The sequence below is a fragment of the Mustelus asterias genome, chromosome 1, assembly GCF_964213995.1.
Source record: "Mustelus asterias chromosome 1, sMusAst1.hap1.1, whole genome shotgun sequence".
NCBI lineage: Eukaryota > Metazoa > Chordata > Chondrichthyes > Carcharhiniformes > Triakidae > Mustelus > Mustelus asterias.
Window position 1 is genome coordinate 12,247,879 of NC_135801.1, and position 16,680 is coordinate 12,264,558.

The window sequence follows — 16,680 nt, forward strand, 5'->3', positions numbered from 1 at the left end:
CTTATGTAAATCAATTACTTTAACGGGACAGCCTGTGTTGTGCTCTTCTGAAATTAATATGTGTGATAATTACACCATTGATATCAAAATGTTCAGCTGCACTGGATCATGGACAAATCGTACCAGAGAACTGGAATGTGACTTTGTGTTAATGATTCCCTCTGAGCTACTGACCCCTGGGTGCCTGCTCAGGAACAAGATTTTACAAGTTTTTGGTCGAGAACTCTTCAAAAATCTTGTTGTCTCAGTCACATAAGTTATCAGTCCCACACTTGATGCTGCCACAGTGAGATCTTTCTAACTGACCATCAACAGTTCACTAGCAATGTGGTGGACCCTCAACTGCCCTCTGAACAAGGGCAACTAGGGATGGGCAATAAATGCTGGCCAGCCAGCAACGTCCGTATCCCATGGATGAATATATTTTAAAAAACACACTCTCGTCTCAAAAGCCATATAATTAAACTCGCCACACTTGCGTTGTAAGGTTCGGAATTCGAATCCCACCTCAGGGTTTGAGGAGGTTGTCTCGAGTGACACTTAAGGGCAGTAATGAGGGAGTGCTGCACTGTCAGAGCTGCCCTCTTTCAGGTGAGACGCTTATATGAGGCCTTGCCTGCTCTCTCAGGTGGTGCTATTCCGAAGAAAGAACTGGGAATTCTTTCGGCTGTCCTGTCAATATTCATCTCCAGTTAACAGCACTGAAAACAGACTATCTTGATATTGTCACAGTGCTGTTCATGGCATCCAGTGCAAATAAGCTGCCATGCTTGGTCATATGACAACAGTGACTGCATCGTTGGTTGTAAAGCAGGTTGGTATGAACTTTGGTTATAACAGGCACTATATAAATACAAGTTATGTCCTTCAAACACAGCTGCCTGCTATGTTTCCTCTGGTTGTCCACGATGACAAGAATGTGCCACTCCTCAAGGGCAGTGGGCAGAATTCACACTCTTGCTCCCATAAGAATGGGGAATTTGCGGTTGCATACTTTCGGATTTACAACGGAACAGCTGAAAGATCACAAGCGATGGTTTAAATGCTGGGAGTGACTGAATAATGCTGCTTTATACTGATGCATTTAGAGCGACAATGAAGAGATTAGCCATTGCAGCTGAGATAATGGGTCCATTCTTCTGTTGTTTATGCCGGCCCTGTGTGTGGACTATACACCTTACATGACAGTTAATCACACTGTTGTTCAACAGACCAGGATTCAGCGAAAATGACTGGAAAACTACAGGCTTTCAAAAATTCTGCAGAATCCTTTAAAGGGTTTCAGTCAGTGAAGGTGCTGGTTTTGCCTGATGGGGAAATTGGTGGGGGAGGTTAGATTCTGGTCGAAATTTGCTACGAGAGGGGATCCAAGCTGGTACCCTGGGGAATGCCCTTTTACTTAGTTTGTCACATGTATTGGTATACAGTGAAAAGTATGTCCGGGATGGCTATACAGCCATACCGCTCATAGAGAAGGAAAGGAGAGGGTGCAGAATGTAGTGTTATAGTCATAGCTAGGGTGTTGAGAAAGATCAACTTAATGCAAGGTAGGTCCATTCAAAAGTCTGATGGCAGCAGGGAAGAAGCTGTCCTTGAGTTGGTTGCTACGTGTCCTCAGACTTTTGTATCTTTTTTCCTGATGGAAGAAGGTGGAAGAGAGAATGGCCAGGGTGTAGGGTCCTTGATTATGCTGGCTGCTTTTCCGAAGCAGCAGGAAGTGTACACAGTGTCAATGGATGGGAGGCTGATTTGTGTGATGGATTGGGCTACATTCACAACCTGTTGTAGTTTCTTGCGGTCTTGGGCAGTGCAGGAGCCACACCAAGCTGTGATACAACCAGAAAGAATGCTTTCTATGGTGCATCTGTAAACGTTGGTGAGAGTCACAGCGGACATGCCAAATTTCCTTAGTCTTCTGAGAAAGTTGGTGGGCTTTCTTAACTATAGTGTTGGCACGAGGGAACCAGGGCAGGTTGTTGGTGATTTGGACACCTAAAAACTTGAAGCTCTCGACCATTTCTACTTTGTTCCCATTGCTATAGACAGGGGCAGGTATTCCTCTATGCTTCCTGAAGTTGATGACTATCTCCTTCGCTTTTTGACATTGAGGGAGAGATTATTGTCACCGCACCAGCTCACCAGATTCACTATCTCTTTCCTGTACTCTGTCTTATCATTGTTTGAGATCCGATCCAATACGCTGGTTAGTCGGAGGTTTGAGGCCAAAGATGGCTGACAGTAGTTCCTGGGAGTGAAATGGAAGCCGCCCTCCAACTTCACATTGGCCAAACTCAAGGGGGGAGGGGTCCATGACATTGCCCAGCCCCGCCAAGGCTCCCCCTTCCAATCCTCATTGGTTCAGCCACTGGCTGCAATATTTTCCACTCAAATTTCTTTTACATCAATGATTGGCTTAAAAGAAGAATAACCACTTGATTGCTGTCACTCCCAGGTTGATGGTGACAGATTGTTACTGGTACCTTTTCAAAATTCTTTTCATGCGATGTGGGCTTTGCTGGTATGACCATCATTTGTCGCTCTTGAGAAGGTGGTGGTGAGCCGACTTCTTGAACCGCTGCAGTCCGTCTCGCCCACGTACTGTTGGGGAGGCAGTTCCAGGATTTTGACTCCACAAATCTGAAAGAACAGTGATATCAGTCAGAATGCCTGTGAAATTATGCCACGTCTCTTGATGTGAAGAGATCCTGGAGTCCTTTGTGACAAGATAAAAAGAAACTTGCAGTCTTCTCCCCGGCACAGATATGGGTTGGAATTCTCCGACCTCACCCAGGGCTGGGATTCTCCGGTCCCGCTGCAGTGAATGGAGTTTTGGCTGAGTACCAAATTCTCTGTTCTTGCTGGCAGCGGGGACGGGGCGAACAAGATTGGAGAATCCCGGCCATGAGTCAAAAGTCTGGCTCCCTGGCTGGCCACCTTATGGTGTGGGTCCTTCTCTGGTGAGCGGAGCGGGAGGAGGCTCCGTCAATAATGGCCAAATGGGCAGGTTAGTTTCCTCTTTGTGACTGGTTCATTTCAAGATATTTCAAATTCCGGGTCACTCTGTTCCCTGCAATAACTATTGTAGAAAGCTCGGCACAAGGAACTGAAAATAGAAAGAGTTGGTATCAGGGGAGCTGTACTTGTTGTAAATTTGAGAGCAGCCATATGGTACCCCTGTGACAGTAGTTAATCCTGAATACAATACCTTAAAGCAAGAACATTTTCAGAATTCATCCAAAGGGCAGGTAAACTATAGGATTACGGCTTGAGCTATATATTGGCAGTTTATTGCCTACATTATGTATGGTTTGTTTTTTGAACAGTACAAAAACTGCATCACCATATAAGTGAGCCTGGGCAGAGGGCAAAGGGCAGACTATTGCTGGTCTTTGCAATGTCCATTAAAATTATTGGGCCATGGTGGCACAGTGGTTAGCACTGCTGCCTCATAGCGCCAGAGACCTGGGATTGATTCCAGTCTTGGGTGACTGTGTGGGGTTTGCACGTTCTCCCCGTGTCTGCTTGGGTTTCCTCTGGGTGTTTCAGTCTCCTCCCGCAGATGTGCAGGTTAGGTGGGATGGCCATGCTAAATTTTCCCTTGGTGTCCAAAGATGTGCAAGTTAGGTGGATTGACCATGCTAAATTTCCCCTTAGTGTCCAAAGATGTGTAGGTTAGGTGGATTGGCCATAGTGAATGTGTGTGGTTACGGGGATAGGGCCGGTGGTGGTGGTGGGGCGGGGGCGGGGGGGGGGGGGGGGGGGTGGCATGTGTAAGATGCTCTTTCAGAGAGTCAGTGCAGATTCAATGGGCTAAATGGCCTCCTCTGTACTGTAGGGATTCTATGATTTGCGCAGTCTACTGCTCAGGCTGAGACTTGGAGCTTCCTTAGTACATAAACAGGAGCTCTGTTTGTCCCTCTCTGAGGAGAAAGCAAAACCTCCACGTGCTGAAAACACAGAGGGATCACATCACTTACATGATGAATGACTCCACATTCATTCACTGAATAGGTTCCACTGCATCCTCTTTGGGACTTACCAGAGCCTGAGAGAAATGCCTTGATGTGAAATTAAGTTCAATCATTGTGCACAATAGCTTCAACTTTAACCCCCTGTATGAGGAAAGGGGTCAAAACTCTCCTCCGAGCAGCAGTTGGTTATGGTGAGTTTTCTGGAATTTTCTATCAGGGCAGTGGTGTTATTTTTCTGGCTGACAGGGTTGTTATGTAATGTTTAACTGAGGGAGTTTGCTTTTAACACCTTCCTGCCAAATTAAAATAGATCCTCGAACCTCTGCTCACCCTCCAGGTTCAAAGTCTGCTGATGATGAACTTGGCATCCCGATCAAAAGTGGTTGGCAGTGCCAGTGGGAAGGGTGGACGCTGCTGAGGCAGGCAGGAGAGCATGTGGGCACATCAAAGTGGAGGTGCTCTCTGCAATGTTTGGGAATTTCTTTTAAAAATTAGGCAAAGTCACCCCTGTCAGGTCATCACTTAGAAGGGAGAAACCCTACAAGAAATGACTGTGGATCTGACCATCACATTCCAGTCGCTCCATGCTGGATTGGTGGCCTGGAGGTGGAAGCTCATTGGCCTGTAACCGGGAGGAGGGCTCCTCCAGTTACTGCCCTCAGTGGGAGGGCAGTCTGTCCTCAGGAAGACCCCGACAGACATTGAAGAGCCGACCCAAGGCGCTATATTGAAACTGCTCTTAGTCCTGCCTCCTAAACCATATCCGCAGGACCATGAAAATCTAGCCCCACGTATTCCAATTGGACACTAGTTATTATGTTTTCATTGGCTGGAATTTTCCAGCTGTTCATGTCCTGCCACTACTGTAAGCGAAGATGGAGAATTTGGCCAAAAAAAAGCAGCCAGCAAATCAAGGACCCCCCGCAGCCCGGACATTCTCTCTTCTGCCTTCTTCCTTCGGGAAAAAGATACAAAAGTCTGAAAACACGTACCAGCCGACTCAAGAATAGCTTCTTCCCTGCTGCCGTCAGACTTTTGAATGGACCTACCTTACTTTAAGCTGACCTTTCTCTACACCTTATGAGTGTAATACTAAATTCTGCACCCTCTCCATTCCTCCTCTATGAATGGTATGCTTTGTGTGTAAAGCGCACAAGAAATAATACTTTTCACTGTATACTAATATATGTGACAATAATAAATCAAATCAAATTCTCTCTTCCACGTCCTTCTGCGGGGAAAAGGATACAAAAGTCTGAAAACATGTACCAACCGACTCAAGAACAGCTTCTTCCCTGCTGCCATCAGACTTTTGAATGGACCTACCTTATTTTAGGCTGATCTTTCTCTACACCCTAGCTATGACTATAATACTAAATTCTGCACTCTCTCCTTTTCTTCCCCATGAACAGTATGCTTTGTCTGTATAGCGCGGAAGAAACAATACTTTTCACTGTATATTAATACAGGTGACAATAATAAATCAAATCAAATCAAAAACCTACACATCTTGGGATACTAAGGGGCAGTTTAGCATTGGCTAATCCACCTAACAGGTGGCATGGTGGTTAGCACTGCTGCCCCACAGTGCTAGCGACCTGGGTTCGATTCCCGGCTTGGGTCACTGTCTGTGTGGAGTGTGGTGAACCATAGATGGTTACCACTATGGGTACTAAACCATAGATGGTTATCACTATGGGTACTTGTACATATGTTACTCTTGTTACTGTTGGGGTTAGGGTTGGGGTGTTCCACCTGTTGGTATTGTTCTGTGGTACACTCCGGTTGGCTCCGCCTTCCTATAGGAGTATAAAGGTCACTGCACTTCCTAGTGACCCTTTAGTCTGGGATTGTATTGTTAAGCAGTATGCTCCATTCTTATTGCTAATAAAAGCTTTTATTTCCCAGGTACGATCCAGCCTCCCGAGTGAATTAATCGTGCATCATGGAGTTTGCACGTTCTCCCCGTGTCTGTGTGGGGATGCTCCGGTTTCCTCCCACAGTCTGAAAGACGTGCTGGTTAGGTGCATTGACCTGAACAAGTGCCGAAATATGACGACCGGCGGAATTTCACAGTAACTTCGTTGCAGTGTTAATGTAAGCCTTACTTGTGACTAATAAATAAACTTTTAACACGTATATCTTTGGACATCATAGCCCGGAAATTCCCATTGGTGTGGACGGCCATAAAATTCCGGCCATTATGTTTGTATCTTTCGTACTCCTGTTTTTGTAATGGGGGGGTGGAACTTGCATTACAGAAAAAGGACATTCAGCACCTCTAGTCAATGACATTCCCTAACACCAAGACCAAACCTTTCACCCAGAGTCTGCACTCCATGTGAACCTCCTCCCAACCTATTACATCTCACCCCATCAGCACATCCTCCTGTTCCTTTCTCCCTCCTTTGTTTATCTCGATTCCCTTCAAATGCGTTTATGTTATTCCCTCAACCGGTAACGACTCCCACATTCTCACCCCTCCCCGAACAAAGAATTCTCTCCAGAGATCCTTATTGAATTTATTAGCAACTATCTAATATTTATGGCCCTGAATTTTGGGCTCGCCTGCCAGTGGAAAACATCTGTTCTACATTACCCTATCAAACCCCCTTCATGAATTTCGAGACCTCCCATCGGGCCGCCCCTCTCTTTATTTCTGATAGGAAAGCAGCCCCGGACTGTCCGGATTTTCCGGATAGTTATAACCTCACCACTCTGATCACTCTCATCACTCATATCCTTGTAAATCTTTCCTGCACCTTCTCCAGTTTTTGGGGTCTTCGTCTTGTGCCTGCTGTTTCTGTTTTAAAATGAAATATCAAAACAGATGAAGAATGTGTAGTATATGTGGCGTCAAAAGTAATTGGATTTTGTCTGCAAAGTAAGAAAGAACTCTAACAGAATAGGAATAACTTCACAAAAAAAAATCATATGGAAAAGGGACTGTCACAAAAGACACTTTCATTCCATCTAATGGAAGGAAAAGCATCTGATGAAAGAAAGAGCGAAAGAACTTGTATTTCTCTATTAGCTATCTTACTCTTGGGGCATCCCAATGAACCAACAAATTGCTTTTAAGGTGTAGTAATGTAAGGTAAACTCTGCAGCCAAGTTGTACACAGCGAGACTCCAGAAGCAGTAAGTGAGTTATAGGACCAGTAAATCTGTTTGTTTTTAATCTCCTAAATTCCTCTACATCTTCAGCCTCATGGGAACGGTCCCGGCTTGGGTGACTATCTGTGCGGAGTCTGCACGTTCTCCCCGTGTCTGCATGGGTTTCCTCTCCAACGGCACTGTGGGTGTACCTAGGCGAGACGGACTGCAGCGGTTCAAGAAGTCGGCTCACCACCACCTTCTCACGAGCGACAAATGATGGTCTTACCAATATGCGGAGGGGGGGGGGGGGGCGGCGGCACGGTGGCACAGTGGTTAGCACTGCTGCCCTCACAGCGCCAGGGACCCGTGTTCCATTCCTGGTATGAGTCACTTTTTGTGTGGAGTCTGCACGTTCTCCCTGTGTCTGCGTGGGTTTCCTCCGGGTGCTCCGGTTTCCTCCCACAGTCCGAAAGACGTGCTAGTTAGGCGCATTGGCCATGCTAAATTCTCCCTCAGTGTATCCGAACAGGCGCCGGAGTGTGGCGACTAGGGGATTTTCACAGTAACTTCATTGCAGTGTTAATGTAAGCCTACTTGTGATACTGATAAATAAATTTTAAACTAGAGTCCATATTAGTCCCCAGCTCTGAAGTGGGGTCATCCAGACTTGGAACGTTAACTCTGTTTTCTCTCTCCGGACCTGCCGAGTCTATCCGGCATTTTCTGTTTATATGTGAGAGTTGCTTGTCCAATGTGAGACATATGTTTCACCTCATCCACGTGGCCAAACACCAATGCCTCCCGCTGATAGGCATTTTCCTCAGATTGATCAGGCCACAGACCACATTATTTTTTTATGAGGCAGTGCAAAGACTCTTTTGGAATGTGTTAGGCTCTAAACACCGTCATAAAATATTATTTTCCATAAGAGAATTCCGGCTGCACATGGAACTGTTTATCAAACATTTGCAGAATTGATTGCTAAACCTGATTAAATATAAAATGTTGTGTACACTTCTCTAATTAAGAGAGTTGCAAGAAGTTCCTTTGACAGATGTTGAAAAAGAGACGTATGTTTTGAAAGTCGAAAGCGGAATTGTCCATTTCTCCGAGGAAAAATTAATGCAAACTCGAAACATCTCGTATTAATTTGGGAAGAATTTTCCAGACAATTTAGAGCATGTTGTCACTTGCCAATAAAACGATCTGATTTCAACCAACTTCAGGAAAAGGCTATAAAGGGGCTGGTTTAAGTCGGATAACTTTGTATGGTGGTGATTATCTAACCCTAATGCCTAAGACTGGGTTATTAAATATAATGCAGGTTGGTGGCACCTCTGACAATGCAGCACTCCCTCTTAGATAATCATTTAGCTAAACTGGCATCGAGTGGGTTGGGACACAGCACAATCTGACCATTTAGGGGAGGCAGTGGTACTGCCATTGGACTTGTAATCTAGAAACCCAGGGTAATACTCTGGGAACCGGGATTCGAATCCCATCACGGCAGATGGTGAAATTTGAATTCAATAAAAATCTGGAATTAAAAAGTCTACTGATGATTATGAAACCATTGTCGATTGTCATAGAATTCTACAGTGCAGAAGGAGGCCATTTGGCCCACTGAGTCTGCACCAACCACAATCCCATCCAGTCCCCATCTCCGCAACTCCAAGCATTTACCCTAGCTAGAGCCCCTGACACTAAGGGGCAATTTAGCAAGGCCAATCCGCCTAACCCGCACATCTTTGGAGAAAGCCACCTGGTTCACTAATGTCCCTTAGGCAAGGAAATCTGTCGTGCTTACCCAGTCTGGCCTACATGTGACTCCAGAGCCACAGCAATGTGGTTGACTCTTAAATGCCCTCAGGGATGGGCAATGAATGGTGACCCAGCCAGCGACGCCCAGATCCCATGAATAAATTTTTTTAAAACTTGAATTTATTTGCTATTTGGGAACAATAAGGTTCACACTAGGATATGATGATGGGAAGTGCTGGAGATTTATAGCATCTTAGGTGAATAGTGCAAAATTTTAATGTTAGATAAAGCACTTTAGGTTTTAAACGACTTTGGATTTGTGTATGGAACACCACAATGCCAGGAACAACTGATGAAAGACTGATTCACATGAGACTGTGTTTTATTGCCCAACACCTCATAAATAGGCAAAGAAAGGACATGAAATTTAATGGGGAGGCGGGGAGCGTGATCTCAATATGAAGAAATCTGAAACCTGGCTAGCATTTTAAAGTCGTATAACTTTGCTGTGAGAAGTGACTGTAAAAAGAATCAGCTTAAACTTTCTCGAACAGAAAGGAAGTGACAAGTTGTGTCCCACAAGGATCGATGCTCAGGTCTCGACCATGGATGAATGATTTAGGTAATAAACAATGAACCAAGTATCCAAGTTTATAGTTGACACAGGAATTGGTGAGATCGCAAGTAGTGTAGACACAAGAATAAAATTACAAGGTGATGGCCTAGTGGTATTATCACTGGGCTATTAATCCAGAAACTCCGTTAATGTTCTGGAGTTCGAATCCCATCACAGCAGATGGTGGAATTTAAATTCAATAAAAAATATCCGGAATTAAGAATCTACTGTCATTGTCGATTGTCGGAAAAACCCATCTGATTCACTAATGTCCTTTAGGGAAGGAGATCTGTTGTTCTTACCTGGTCTGACCTACATGTGACTCCAGAGCCACAGCAAAGTGGTTGACTCTCAACTGCCCTCTGAAATGGCCTAGCCAGCCACTCAGTTCAAGGGCTGCTAGGGATGGGCAATTCGTGCCCATGTCCCACGAATGAGTTAAAAAAAAACAAGGAAATATTGATAGATTACGTGAGGGGACAGAGCAGTGGCAGATGGATTTTAACACAAATAAATGTTAGACCATTCATTTTAGACCAAAGAAAGTAATAAATCTCATTCTTAACTGCCCTCTGAAATAGCCCAGGAAGCTATTTAGTTCAAAAGAGGGATGGGCAATAAATGCCAGTGTGCCGCCCATGCCCCACTAATGAATGAAGCAAATGGTGTAAATGTATAAGGAGTAGAAGTTTAGTAATCTATGTACACAAATCACAAGAATGTAGCAGTCAGACTCAGAAAGTAATCAGAAAGGCAATCGGCGTGTTAATGATCTGGAGGATTAGACTATCAAATGGATGAAGTTTTGCTACATCTGTACAAAGCTCTGGCTGGATCCCATCTGGAGTATGTTGTACAATGCCAGGCATCATGCCTCAGGCAGGATATAATGTCCTTGGAAAGAATACAGTGTAGATTCACCAGAATATTACCAAGAATCCAAAGGTTGGATTATGAGGAAAATTATACAAACATTGTGCCCACCCCCTCACACATCCCCAGCTTGTATTCCATGAAATATAAGGGGTGATCATAGAAATCATAGAAACCCTACAGTGCAGAAGGAGGCCATTTGGCCCATCGAGTCTGCACCGACCACAATCCCACCCAGGCCCTACCCCCACATATTTACCCGCTAATCCCTCTAACCTACGCATCTCAGGGGCAATTTTAACCTGGCCAATCAACCTAACCCGCACATCTTTGGACTGTGGGAGGAAACCGGAGCACCCGGAGGAAACCCACGCAAACACGAGGAGAATGTGCAAACTCCACACAGACAGTGACCCGAGCCGGGAATCGAACCCGGGACCCTGGAGCTGTGAAGCAGCAGTGCTAACCACTGTGCTACCGTGCCGCCCTAATCTGATGATCTGATTGGAGTTAGCATTTTAAAAGCGATTGGTAGCATAGATAGAGAAAATTGCTTTCTGCTGGTGGGCGAGTCTGGAACAAGGCGACAGGAGCGTAAAATCTGAGTCAGGCCATTTCGAAGAGCAGTTTGGAAGCATTTATTCAAACCGAGGGCAGTGGAGGAATGGAACCATCTCCCAGAAAAAGCTGCAGTAAATGTAGTTATTCTCTTCCCTTCTCAGGTTTGGAAATAACTGTCTTATCTTTGGTGCTGCCAACGCAAAAGAGCTTCACTGATGCTGGAGGTAATGCATTTTGGAAGGTCTAATACAGATGGAAAATATGCAGTAAATGGCAGAACCCTTAAGAGTATTGATAGGCAAAGGTATGTGGGTGTACAGGTACACAAGTCACTGAAAGTGGCAACGCAGGTGGAGAAGGTTGTCAAGAAGGCATACGGCATGCTTGCCTTCATCGACCGGGGCATTGAGATTAAAAACTGGCAAGTCATGTTGCAGCTTTATAGAATCTTAGGCCGCACTTGGAATATAGTGTTCAATTCTGGTCGCCACACCACCAGAAGGATGTGGAGGCTTTGGGGAGGGTACAGAAAAGATTTACCAGGATGTTGCCTGGTATGGAGGGCATTAACTATGAGGAGAGATTGGAGAAACATGGCTTGTTCTCACTGCAACGACGGAGGTTGAGGGGCGACCTGATAGAAGTCTACAAGATTATGAGGGGCATGGACAGAGTGGATAGTCAAGCTTTTTCCCAGGGTGGAAAAGTCAATTACTAGGCAGCGTAGGTTTAAGGTGCGAGGGGCAAGGTTTAAGGGAGATGTACGAGGCAAGTTTTTTACACAGAGGGTGGTGGGTGCCTGGAGCCCGCTGTCTGGAGAGGTAGTGAAAGCAGATACAATAGTGACTTTTAAGGGGCATCTGGACAAATACATGAATAGGATGGGGATAGAGGGATAAGGTCCCTGGAAGGGTAGGGGGTTTTAGTTCACACAGGCAGCATCGTCGGTGTAGGCTTGGAGGGCCAAAGGGCCTGTTCCTGTGCTGTAATTTTCTTTGTTCTCTTTGTTCTTTGTTAACATAGAAACAGAAGATAGGAGCAGGAGGAGGCCATTCGGCCCTTCGAGCCTGCTCCGCCATTCATTACGATCATGGCTGAACTCAATAGCCTAATCCTGCTTTCTCCCCATAACCTTTGATCCCATTCATCCCAAGTGCTATATCCAGCCGCTTCTTGAATACATTCAATGTTTTGGCATCAACTACTTCCTGTTGTAATGAATTCCACAGGCTCACCACTCTTTGGGTGAAGAAATGTCTCCGTTCCAAATGGTCTACCCTGAATCCTCAGACTGTGACCCCTGGTTCTGGACACCCCCACCATTGGGAATATCCTCCCTGCATCTACCCTGTCTAATCCTGTTAGAATTTTATAAGTCTCAATGCGATCCCCCCTCATTTGTCTGAACTCCAGTGAAAACAGCCCTAACCGAGTCAATCTCTCCTCATACATCAGTCCCGCCATTCCTGGAATCAGCCTGGTAAACCTTCGCTGCACCCCCTCGCGAGCAAGAACATCCTTCCTCAGAAAAGGAGAGCAAAACTACACACAATACTCTCGGTGTGGCCTCACCAAGACCTGTATAGTTGCAACCACACATCCCTGCTCCTGTACTCGAAACCTCTCGCAATGAGGGCTAACATACCATTTGCCTTCTTTACCGCCTGCTGCACCTGCTTGTTCTTTGATATCATTAGGACAAGCGTTCTTCCCTGAAAGAACCTGTGTGTACAGTTGTGGGAATCTGGATCTCCCTTTATGCCATCCAACTTTTGTTCAGATTGCAAGGGAAACATTAGCAGCAGCAACTCACTACAGACACCCATCTATTGGCTTCTGCTCAAACACAGGCCCGAACTGAAGTCCCTTGAGATTCTGGAGCCACTTGTCATAGAGCCATCTAAGGCACAGAGGAGACCAATTCGGACCAAAGTGGGTACGCGATATAAATCTTCCTCATGGTTAATTTTGGAGCATTTTAGTTGGGCTGCTCGATGGGTCGGGGAAAGGGCACCCACATCTATCGGACACAAGGACCCCAGGGAAAGTCAGCGAGAGAGGCCACAGACGGGAAGCCTTGGGGATGGCCCCCAGAAATTGTGATGGTGGGGCATCTGTTATTGCGGGTTTTCCCCAGAATTTACTGGCCTCTCACTCTGGAAGAGATCTTGCTGGATGGAGTCTATGGTCTTTTGTTAAAAAAAAAAACCCTTCAGCTACAGGCTAACTATTTAGAAAGATTAAATAGGACCAAAACATAGCTGCAACTACCCTCTGAGATGCTTCGCACTCATCTCCTCTCGGTGAATGGCATCTCGGTGACATAGCTCCTTACACACATGACAGTGGCTGTCTTAGAATCAACCCTTTACCTTTACAGAGCAAACTGCAGATTGGGATGGAGAATTTGACTGGATCATTAAACAGATTGAGGGAGAGACCATTGATTGCAGCAGGAGTTTCAGGAAAGCTATAGTGTCGTAAAAGTCTTCCTTGACACACTGGCAGGGGGAGCGCTCCCGCCACCTCCAGGCCCACAAGAAGTGCTATAAAATTCACTCACCTCCTGGAGCTGACAGCTCCCAACTCCAATTCGCTGTTGGGTCCTCTGAACCTGAGGATATCCAAGCAAAGCTGATAAATTTAAAATCAGACTCCCAATTTGTACTGTGGATGCCTGATTTAAATATGATAATCAATTGTGGTAAAACATTCTTCCTGCCAGATTCTAGCCCTCCAGTCGTAAGGGTTAGCATTCCACTAGCCTCACAGCTCCAGGGACCCAGGTTCAATTCTCAGCTTGAGTCACTGTCTGTGTGGAGTCTGCAGTTTTTCCCTGTGTCTGCATGGGTTTTACCGGGTGCTCTGGTTTCCTCCCACAGTCCAAAAGATGTGCTGGTTGGGTGCATTGGCCGTGCTAAATTCTCCCTCAGTGTACCCAAACAGGCGTCGGAGTGTGGCGACTAGGGGATTTTCACAGCAACTTCATTGCAGTGTTACTGTGAACCTACTTGTGACTAATAATAAATAAACTTTAAACTTTATCAGTATCTGTTGTACCTGATTACTTCATTTTAGTGATCTGCATTCCCAACAATTTCCCTACAACTCTGATATTAGACAACAGGTTTAAAATTGCACATGGATCCCCTAAACTTCCAGTGTTCCTGCTTTTTTCACTATTTAACTAATACTCCCACCTACGTTTGTTGTTTGAAAATGAATGACCTCACATTTAATGGCATTGAAATCCATTGGCCTTTGTTCTGCCCTCTCAATCTATCAGTGTAATTATTTTAAATATTTCTATCTACTCTACTTACGATACCATCAATCTTTGTATCATCAACAAACTTGGACATCTGGTTCCCTATAGTATAATCTAACCTATTAATAAGTATAGTGAATAGTTGAGGCCCCAGTCTAGATCGTTGCTAGATACAGCTTGGTATGGCTCCTGCTCTGCCCAAGACCGCAAGAAACTACAAAGTGTTGTGAATGTAGCCCAATCCATCACGCAAACCAGCCTCCCATCCATTGACTCTGTCTACACTTCCCGCTGCCCCGGAAAAGCAGCCAGCATAATTAAGGATCGCACGCACCCTGGACATTCCCTCTTCCACCTTCTTCCTTCGGGAAAAAGATACAAATGTCTGAGGACACCTACCAACTGACTGAAGAGCAGCTTCTTCCCTGCTGCCATCAGACTTTTGAATGGACCTACCTTATATTAAGTTGATCTTTCCCTACACCCTAGCTATGGCTGTAGCATTACATTCTGCACCCTCTTCTTTCTTTTTCTATGAACGGTATGCTTCGTCTGTATAGTGCACAAGAAACAACACCTTTTACTGTATACCAGTACATGTGACAATAATAAATCAAATCAAATCAAAAAAATCCTTGTGGGACACCACTAGTTATTTCTGTCTAATTTGAATACATATCTATTAGCCCTCCTTGCTACCACCTAACCAATCATCTAACCAGGTTAATAATTTGCCTTCAATTCCTTGAGCTTTAATTTGAACAAATAACTGTTTTTGGTATGGCGTCTTATGACATGCCTTCTGGCTGGCAAGTGAACTTCATCCATAGACATTCCCCCATCTGCCACTTCTGTAGCTTTCTCAAAAAAAGTTCAACTAGGTTTTTTAGACATGGCTTACCCTTATTAAATCCATGTTGGTTTTATCTGCTCAAACTTCTCCAAGTACTCGGTCACTCCACCTTTAATTGTAGACTTCAATAACTTCCCTGCAACCATGTTAGACTAACAGGTCTTAAGATTTCCTACATTTTTTTCTCTTTGACTTTCCTTAAATAATGAGGTGAATTTGGAATTTTCCAATCCAAAGGGACAATTCTTCAATCAAGATGTTTTTGGAAAGACAATGGTTAAAGCAACGCACTTGCTTATAATCAAGAGGGCAGCATGGTGGCACAGTGGTTAGCACTGCTGCCTCACAGCGTCAGGTTCAATTTTTGCCTTGGGTTACTGTCTTGTGGAGTTTGCACGTTCTCCCCTGTGTGGGTTTGCTCCGGGTGCTCCGGTTTCCTCCCACACTCCAAAGATGTGCGGGTTAGGTTGATTGGCAATGCTAAATTGTCCTTTAATGTCAGGGGGGAACGAGGGTAAATATGTGGGGTTACGGGGATGGGATCTGGGTGGGATTGTTGTCAATGCAGGCTCGATGGGCCGAATGGCCTCTTTCTGCACTGTAGGAATTCTGTGATTCGATGAAAAAGAACTGATTGTTAATTGATTTCTGCAGGAAATGCTTTGGTTTCATTCGTATCAACTGTGCTAAGAACATCGAAGGACATGGAGAAGATATTTAGATTATTAGACATGGCAAAAAATATGGCTTGTTGTATCAGCAAACGCAAAATGAAAAGCAGTGCTAGAAATCTAACATTACCTATTGTGGTTTTGAATTTGCTTTGATCTCCAGTCAGATCAAAGGATACCACTGTCCTTTATAGAAATGTTGCTAGGTAATTTTTCGATTAAGGAACTTTGATAACATTTAACAGACACTGTTTGTGAAAGGATTAATCTTTGCTGGTTCTGCCCTGATTTCCTTTGGAGAACTTTTTTTTTGTCCCACAAAACATTTATTCTGCCCTTATACTGGATTTAATGTTAATTAGAAGAAAAAATATATGGGTGAGCTTTGAAAGAGCATCACTGTTTTTTATGTTCAGATTTGCTACCACGTGATCACATAGCAACCAGCAGCCCATATTAACTGGTATTTTCGTTGTTGAAGATAGTGGTCACTGAGCATATCTTTAATCATAAACTAAACTCTCTATTCATTCGGAAGAAGATCTGATAGCGTAGGAATCTTTACATGACTGCCAACTCCCTAAAATGTTGTAACAGTCACACAATTGAACAAAACACACAAGCCAAGGGAAAGGCAAGTGTTGCAGTCAATACCAGCAGATAAACATTCAGATGGCCCCGGATACCTAGCTCATTCTAACTAACCCGTTTCATAATCATCTACAAGGCACTGCGGACAAATTGTACCATGGAGGGTCATTTGAAGCCCGGGTGGTTATGAGGATGTGCGTCGCAACGATAAAATCTACAAAAGACTTTAAATACTGAGCAGGTCAGGCAGCGTCTGTGGAGAGAGAAAAACAGAATTTATCATTCAGGTCAGGGATGTTTCTTCAGTGGTAGCCATGACGTGGAGATGCCGGCGTTGGACTGGGGTGGGCACAGCAAGAAGTCTCACAACACCAAGTTAAAGTCCAACAGGTTTATTTGGTAGTACGAGCTTTCGG